Consider the following 9,714-nt stretch of genomic DNA (forward strand, 5'->3'; position numbering starts at 1 on the left):
TAATTTTCCATTCTCCCTTGGTACATGGAAGACTTATAATACTCTGGTAAATACTAGACTTAACTGGTTTCTTTAGAGAAGATTTAGATAATTATTATTGTAGTATGCGTATCTCTGAATGTCTCACAACTTCTTTTGTTAAATTGCTAAATAGCTTTTATATTTTCTGAATTACTCTAGAAAAAGTAAATAAATAAAATCTTACAAAAAAGAGAATGATATGTAGAGCAAGGATTTTTGAGGATGTGTTCATTCCCCCCCCCCCACTATGAACACAGAATTTTCTAATGGATAAATGAATGAAAGAGCAATTGTTGAATGAAGGGATAACAAAGCACTTAGCTACTGCCTACTGTTCTAAGTACATAGAATACAACTGAAAATCTAGATAGTACCTTCTTTAAGGCATTCACATTCTAATTGAGAGAGCTAACACAAAAATGGTTCATCTGTAGAGTAAATGAGAAGGCCTAGTGGTCCTTGGATTACAGCATCAAGGATGGATGGCAAGGCCTAGTGGTCCTTAGGGTGTATACACAAGCATTGTCTAGGAATCTGGAGAGTGTAGAAGCAAGGCAATTGGTAAGGACCCATGAGATACAGTGATTAGAGAAAGTGATTTTGTTGTCTATCAGAGATTTAGTGGCTAAGCAAGGGGGAGAATTGGATATATTGTTACCTAATCTGATATTATGTTTACTTGACTAAACTTCCATTTCCTTAAAGAAAACCAAATAACCAGTATAATAAAAACTGTTTGCTGATAGAACTCACTACTGCTTAGGTAAGACTAACCTGAAGAGACAAATCTTTACTATGCCTCTGGTATATATTAAATAAATACTTGAAATTGGGAAGTAAGATCTGGAAAGGAATCAAAAGACCTTTCAGAGAATATTGTTTTTCTTTAATCCTTTGGATTAAAAATTATAGCACAAATATTGTTTGGAATTATTTTTGTCTATATCTATCTCTATCTATAGGAATATTCAGAGAACTTAGGAATGTATGTTTAGATTCCTTCTTTTTTGTTTCTTTTTTCAATCATTTTGTACATTTTATATTTGGCACCGAATCAAATATAATTAAAAAATTGTTTTTAAAATTGGTTATTTCAATTTGTGTATCTTTAGTCTTTTTGTCCTAGGTTAGACTCCTAAGAATATTAATATTTTTTATAAGAAGGAGGGTTAGGGGGCAGCTAGGTGGTGAAGTGGATAGACCAATGTTCCTGGATTCAGGAGGACCTGAGTTCAAATCTAGCCTCAAACATTTGACACTTACTAGCTGTGTGACCCTGGGCAAGTCACTTAACCCCAATTGCCGAGAAAGAGAGAGAGAGAGAGAGAGAGAGAGAGAGAGAGAGAGAGAGGAGAGAGAGAGAGAGAGAGAGAGATGAATCAAGGAGATTTTAATTAATAGAACATTGTGTCATGTTTTTGAGATCCAACAAATACTTAGTTACTTAGTTTCCTCTTTATTTTTAGAGGTAACACCATGGGTTCTTATACTTCTTTTGCAGTAAAATTCTTTCATCCTTTTTAAAACACATGTTTTTATTGTAGTACCTTGCTTAGAGTAGGAGTTGGAACAAATTCATTTTCTTGAAGTGTAAGTATAATAGGGCTGTTTCACTGGAAAAGAAATAGACAGAAAATGAAAGGATCACCATGACTGTGTTTATGGTTATCTGTCTCTATTAAGCATTAACTAATCTTGCTCGAAGCATGACTTCAATTTCTTTTTATAATGTAGAATATTCTTCATGACTCTCATTTTTTCTGACAAGATAAAAGTAGGAGATAGGAAGTTTTTCATTAGTCACAGTTTAAATAGCTTCCTTTATTTGCAATTGATCAGTATTTATTAAAGAACTCTAGTATAACAAAGTGTGTATGGGGGGTAGCAGTTAAATTTGACTTACTACTGGACATATTCTTCTGTGGAGCAGTCATGCTTCTTTAGCTAGGCAAATTGATACTGAAATATTAAGAGGAATAAGTGAAAAGTCAAAGGGACTGAGTATTGAAGAGGATGGAAAACCTACAAAGGATTTAAATGGGAGAGAAGTTGGAGAATTAGATCCAGATTAATACAAAAAATGAATTCTAAACTATCCAGTTATAATTATGTGAAATATGGTAATTTGTGCTAGCATAGTGAGAATATATAGTGGATATTAATTATGTGACTATGTTTTGGAATATACTATTTGTCCAAACTACCTTGGACCTAGCAATAGTAAAAATGGTGCTCAGGAAGATTGAGTAAGAGTAGATGGTATAGAAATGCCTGCACTGGAATTTAGGAAACACATATCTTCTTCCTTGATTGGGCATTTTCTAAGCATATGATCCTTGATAAGTCACTTGTCTCTTTGAGTACTAGGGCCTTCATCTGAGGAATAGGGATCCTAGGGTAAATTTGACTTGCAGTGCCTACTGCACATAATTGTTGTGAGGAATCAAGATTATGTTAGTGAAATGTTATATAACTCTAAAATTGTTTATAAATATGAACTACTTTTATCCTATTTTTAGATATCAATTCCTGTTAAGTAACTGGTAGAATTTACCCAGATAGACCATGATATTTAATTTACTTGAGGTAAAAGATAATAGGTTGATTTTAGATGCAAGGCAAATTCTTATTATAAAGGCAATGAATACACAAACTGGAAAATGAGGTATCTGTGGAAAGCTACAATTTGGACAAAATGAAAACAGAGCATATGATATGCTTTCAATCAGATTGAAATAGGAGATGGCAATTTGCTTTATTCTACTTTCATTGATTATGCATTATTTTACAAAAGGATTTCAAACATGGAAATAAAATCAATAAGTAACAGCAGAAGGTGGCATTGCATAGATAATAATCCAATGAAATGGTGACGTCCAACTCAAATATAAACGGAATCCTTGTTGGCCACATATTGATTTAATTTGAAAATGTAATTTTATCCATCTTTAATTATATTTTCATTTATGTTATTAAACATTTCTCAACTTCATTTTGATATGCTTCAAGGGCCCCTGGAGAGGGTTGTTGATCACATGTGGTACAGCCCCAATGCTTTGGAGTAGATAATTTAAAAAACATCCTTCCATTGAACTTTATAATAGAATATATTTTGGAAGATATTTATTTATTTATTATTTATTTGGGATAAAATTAAATTAAGTTTGTAGTTTGCAGGTACATATAAAGGCAGTTGGCATGAGCAGTGGAAAGGGAAAGCATTTGAAGTGTTCAGTTTGGTCATGGGACTGCTATGTTACTACCTGTACAGCACTTACCACTTTACCTATGTAATACTAGCTTATATTAAGTAAGTCACTTTATCTCTCTTGGTCTCAGTTTCCTTATCTGTAAATGAGGTACTAACATATATAAAATCATTTTCACCTCCAGATCTATGATCCAATGTTCTCATGAATTTATAGCAAGGGGAAATGGCCCTAAGGCATGATAGAAGATAAAACCAGCCTCTGATTTAAAATAACTGAGAAGACATATCCTTTGTATGCAATCTGTAATTAATAACCTATGATCAGTTATGTGTAACATCTTATCTCCCCAAGAAACATAAATTTGGATCATTATAGTAGCATTCAGTGCCCAGAGGAGCTAGTTTTAATGTGATTCATTAAAAGAAAAAAATAGTCATTCCTATTACATGCTCTACTGTTCCCATGAGTTCAGTTATAATCTCCAGACCAATGACTCAGATCAATATATCCAGCCATAGTCTTTCCACTGAGATTCAAACCTGCATCAATATTTGCCTTTCAGACATTTTATCTGGATTTGAGTTCAGGTTTTCTGACTGCTTGTTCTGCTATATCATGGTGCATCAAAAGACAGCCAACATCACTTTCTAAAATCACGCAGTATACTAGCAGAATCATAAGTAAACATCAATGGGGGCCAAAGAACACCTGGGAAGGATCTTCTGTTTAGGCTTCTCTTTAACCTCCCTCCCTAAAAGAGAGTCCTACAGTCTTCATCAAATTGAGCAACAAAATGTCACTTGAGCACAGTGCCTATTACATAGTAGGCCCTTAAAAACAACACAAATTGATTGATTTTAAAGGGTGGAAAGAAAAATACACGGAATTCAGACTCCTCTCATAGATTTTTCAGTCTAGTAGAGGGAGATGACACATAAATTTCCATATTATAAAATAACATTTAAGCAAAAAAAGTTAGCAGTAATGGGGAAGGGGGAGGGTCCCCATAATTTCTTGGCATTTAGAAAGGAATTCAAAAGGGTGATTTGGCACATGGGGAATGGAGGATATTATTGCATAAACCATAAAATGAGTAAATACACAGAAAAGGAAAAGGATGGGGTATGTGCATGGAGAATGGATAGTAGTTTAGTTAGTGAAGCACAAAGCACAGAGTTTGTGGATGAGAGAAATGAAGTATTGTGGTTCCATAGAGTAGACAGTCTTAAATATGAAACAAACTATTTTAACTCTGGTTGGTAGGCAACAGGGAAACACTGAAAGTGTTTGTGCATGGTAATAACATGATCAGAGATTTATAAATAAGCTTTGTAATAATGGGATATTGCCACACTTAGCTTGCCACACAAATTGAGTCTGACAGTGCTATGAAATTCAAACAGAAACAGGAGCTTTAAAGTCACACACAAAGATCCCTGCAGACTACATATTGAACAGTTTTCAAATGTAATGTTATGCATTTTAAAATTTTATGTTAATTTATTTTGTTAATTTTTTTCCCGATTATATTTATATCTGCTTGGTAACACTCGGACCTGACAGCCTCATGTTTAAGTTCCCTGATAAAAGATAGTTTGGAAAAGTATAGGTGGCAAAGTTAGTTAAGGCTTGTTCCGTAGTCCTTTGGCCACTGTGATAATGAATACAGAGGGATATTTTATAAAGAGGTAGACTTCTCTTCAGTGGAAGTCTTCATGTAGAGGCTTTATGGTCATTTTAGCTACACTAGGTGAAGTCCTTTTCAACTTCAGTTTTTGTAAAGTGTTAAAGGACATCTCTTTTCCTTTTGTCTTGTCTTGTCTCCTCCCCTTTCCTCACCTCTTCAGCTGTTTTAAAGAGATAGGAAGGCACTAATGTTGATACCAGAATTAATGATACATTAGAGTTCGTAATTGCAAGGTATTAGAAAATGGAACATGAGATTTAAGCTACTTGACAGATAGTTAGAATACCTTAATTTTTGAGATAGGAGGAAAAAAGGAAAGAATAAATGATTATGCTTCGACTTTTGGAGGAAAATAAAAGTTATTTGAGGGAACTTTTGTTGGATAGCCTCAGTCTTCTCAGTGGAATAACATGTCAAGTTATCTCTAGTGTTTTGAGAAAAGGAAAAAAAATGGGATAGTCACTGCAGAGAATGATAGGAGTCAATAAGACTAGTTTAAAAAGGATTGTGGAGGCAAATTCTGTGCCCTCCCCAGTTTCCCTTGGAAACAATGTTAAATCAAGTCTTTAAAATAGATTTAGGAGCTACAGAACCTGCAAAAAATGGAGTTAACAATCTTCCAGCTTAAGATAATTTAGAAGAACTTCAGGAAAAATCTGTCCCACTTGTGCAAAAGGGGAATGCAGACCAGCACAAACTTTGTCCAGGCAAGATAGTGGGAGGCTCTTAGCCATAACAGAGATCAGCAACTGAGGCTTCTCACTCCTGGCTGAGCAGGCTAGTGGAACAGCAGGCCAGCTGTGAAGCCTCCAGCCCCAACTCCAGTGCAGAAGGCAAACTGCCAGCTCAGGAATACCTGTGTATGTATGTGCATGCGTGTGTGTGTGTGTGTGTGTGTGTGTGTGTGCATGCAACTAGGCTAGGTTACCCTAGAGCAATGAGCAAACTGCAAGCCCCTGAAGCCCTGGCCCAAAAAGCTAGTGACCAGTCCCCTGGCCTCTAGCACAAGAAGATTAGGAAAGTGTCACCTGTGCCCCAGGAGCAGAGCTCAACTTTAAAAGTAACAAAACATGGGCTAAAATGAGTAAAAAAAACCAGAAAAGAACACTCACTATAGAAAGCAACTATGATGACAGAAACTCAGAATAGGACAACACTGTTAAAATGTCTGCATACAAAACCTCAAAGGGGAAGATGAATTTGTCTCAAGACCAAAAAGTCTTCCTGGAAGAACTAAAAAAGTATTTTAAAAAGAAAATAAGGATGGAGCCATTTATTACATGTCACAGATGCAGCAGCTGCAGCAACAGAGGTGGCAGCAGAGACTGAGCTGTAGGGCCAAGATGTATGACTTCCTGGAGGATCTGACTGCTGAGTTCAAGGAAGCTATTTGACTGCACAGGAGATGGAAAGATCTTATCTAGCCATTGTGGGGATATGATGTGGGCCCTGGGCCAGAATCCCACCAATGCTGAGGTGCTCAATGTCTTAAGTAATCCTGAGAGTGATGAGATGAATGTGAAGGTGGTGGACTTTGAACACTGTCTGCCAATGCTGCAGACCATAGCAAAGAAAGACCAGAGCACATATGAAGATTACATAGAGGGGCTTTGGTGTTTGATAAGGAAGGGAATAGCACAGTCATGGGGGTGGAAATGTGGCATGTCCTCATCACACTGGATGAGAAGATGACCAAGGAAGAAATGGAAGTGTTGGTGGCAGGGCATGAGTACAGAAACGGTTGTATCAACTATGAAGAGCTAGTCTGGATGGTGCCAAAAGGCTGAGAACATAAGTCCCCTTTCCACAAAGCATCCCCTAAAATTCTCAGTGTGAAAATGATCCTCTCACCCCTGAAGCAACTAACTACTTTATCAGGATTACCAACATACTTCCTTCTAACCCCTACCACATGCCCTCTTTGGCCTACATGCTCTCTGCTTTCACCAAATTAAACTTGTTAACTGCTCCAAAACAAAGAAAGAAAGAAAGAAAGAAAGAAAGAAAGAAAGAAAGAAAGAAAGAAAGAAAGAAAGAAAGAAAGAAAGAAAGAAAGAAAGAAAGAGAAAGAAAGAGAGAAAGAAAGAAAGAGAGAAAGAAAGAAAGAAAGAAATAAGCAAACAAATAAATGAATGAATGAATAAATAAGAGAAGTTGAAGGAAATTTGGGAAAAGAAATGAGTTATGCAAGAGAGAGTCAACAGCCTGGAAAAGGCAGGACAAAATTTACAGCAGAAAATAATTCCTAAAAAAATAAAATTGGGAAAAAATGGTATGGAAAAATGGGGGGAGATCCTAAAGAAAACAACTCCTTAAAAAGTAGAATTGGCCAAATGGCAAAGGAGGTACAAAAGCTAACTGAAGAAAATATTTCCTTACAAATTAGAATTGGGCAAGTGGAAGCTAATGAGACTTCTAGAATCAGTCAAACAAAATAAAAAAGTGAAAAAATAGAAGAAAATGTAAAATGGCTCAGTGGAAAGTTGGTTGAGAAATGAATAGGAAGAATTCAGGGAAGATTATTGATCATACATTTATAGTAGCAGATATCAATGTGATTCCAAGACTTAGCTTAGTTCTATTGACTTTTAGCAGGGTTAGAGGAAATACCTGGTAGGCATAATCTTTTTTATTTTTTAATATTATCTTCTTTTTAAATAGCAAGTTCCAAATTCTTGCCCTCTTTCTATCCACTGAGAAGCAGAATGATATCAATTATATATGAAATCATACAAAACATATTTCCATGTTATCCCTCAAAAAGCATATATTCAAAAAAGCAAATACCCCCCCCAAACAACACCCCCCCGACCCCTCCCCCCCCCAAGAAAGTTATATACTAATTTGCACTGAGCTCATAAATATTCTCTCTGGAGGTGGATACCATTTTTTTCATCATGACTTGGAACTGTCTTATTGTCTCAGATCATTGTATCAATCAGAGTATACAAATCTTTCATGATTGTTATTACAACATTGCTGTGTTACTGTGTGCAATGATCCCCTAGGTTCTTCTTACTTCACTCTGTATCAGTTCATATAGGTCTTGCTATTTGGGGTTTTTCCCCCCTGAAACCACCCCCTCATTGTTTAGCAAATAGTACTCCATTGTAATCATATGCCACAATGTGTTTAGTTTTTTTCCCAACTGATAAGCATCTCCTCGATTTCCAAATCTTTTCTACCACAAAAAGAGTTGCTACAAATAGTTTTATACATATAGGTACTTTCCTTTTTCTTTGATCTCTTTGTGGTACAGACCTAGTTATGGTATTGCTGGGTCAAAGTTTATACACGGTTTTATAGCCCATTGGGTCTAGTTCTGAATTGTTCCTCAGAATGCTAGGTCCACTTCATAATTCCACCAACAGTGCATTAATGTTCCTATTTTTCTTATCCTTATTGTCATTTCTGATAGGTGTGAGGTGATACCTCTGAATTATTTCAATTTGTATCATTCTAATTAATAGTAATTTAGAACAATTTTATATGACTATAAATAGCTTTGGTTTGTTCTTTTGAAAATTGCTTGTTCATTTCCTTTGACCACTTTTAATTAGGGAATGTCTTTTTTTTAAAATAAATTTGAATCATTTTTCTATATATTTGAGAAATTAGGCCATTATGAGAAAAGCTTGAAGCAAAACTTATTTATATTATTTCATTGTCTATGGAACCTTTTGACAAAATGTATTTTCCTTGATAATCTCTTTCAGTTACTTCTATTATGGATTTTGCTTTGTTTGAGATCATGATTGTCACCCTTGTCAGCTGTTACTTCAGCTGAAGCATAAAAGATTCTACTTTAGTTCTTTATTTTATCTTTGTGTCTTCCTGTTTCAGATGTGTTTCTTGTAAACAAAATATTGTTGGATTCTTGTTGATAATCCATTTTGCTATCTGCTTTCGTTTTATGGGTGAGTTCATCCCACTCACATTCAAAATTATAATTGCTAACTATGGATTTCCTTTCATCCTATTTTATCCTGTCTATCTTTCTCTTTCTTTTTATCTTGTCCTTCTTCTAAAGTCTGTTTTGTTTCTGAACCACTGCCTCCTTTAAGCTGCCCTTCCTTTTCTCATTCTTCCACCCCCAGATCTTTTATTCTCTTATTTCCTTATTGAATAAGATAGATTTCTATACCCCATTGAGTGTGTATAAGTGTGTATACACACACACATACACATACATACATATATACATACACACATATATACATGCATATATATACATACATACAGATATATAGATAGATAGATATAGATATAGCCATAGATATTTATTCCCTCTTTGAACCAATTCTAATGAGAGTGAGGTTAATTCATTGCCTGTAGCCCCCACCCCCACCCCACCCTCATTTCCTACTCTAGTATAATAATTTCCTTGTCCACCTTTATGATGTGATGATTTTCTCCTCATTCTACATCTCCCTTACTCTTTATCTTAGTGCAATCTTTTTTCTCACCTCTACCTTTTTTTGGGGGGGTGGGGCAATGAGGGTTATGTGACTAGCTCAGTGTCACACAGCTAGTAAGTGTCAAGTGTCTGAGGTAAGATTTGAACTCAGGTCCTCCTGAATCTAGGGCCAGTGCTTTATCTACTGCACCACTTAGCTGCTCCTACCCCTACACGTTTTAGATCAAGCTAACATAATCACACTCATGTCCTCTGTCTCTGTAGACTCCTAATTGCCCAAATAATACAGTTCTTAGGAGTTACATGTATCATGTTCCCATATAGGAATGTAAACAGTTTAACTTCATTGAGTCTCTTATGATTGCTCTTTCATCTTT

The 9,714-nt window shown here is 35.5% G+C and overlaps 1 pseudogene; it reads left to right on the forward strand.

Moving 5' to 3' along the window:
* The first annotated feature begins 6,209 nt into the window (after window positions 1-6,209).
* LOC122739352 lies at window positions 6,210-6,707 on the forward strand (annotated as a pseudogene).
* Window positions 6,708-9,714: the final 3,007 nt, after the last annotated feature.

This window comes from Dromiciops gliroides, chromosome 2, assembly GCF_019393635.1.
Source record: "Dromiciops gliroides isolate mDroGli1 chromosome 2, mDroGli1.pri, whole genome shotgun sequence".
NCBI classification, from domain to species: domain Eukaryota; kingdom Metazoa; phylum Chordata; class Mammalia; order Microbiotheria; family Microbiotheriidae; genus Dromiciops; species Dromiciops gliroides.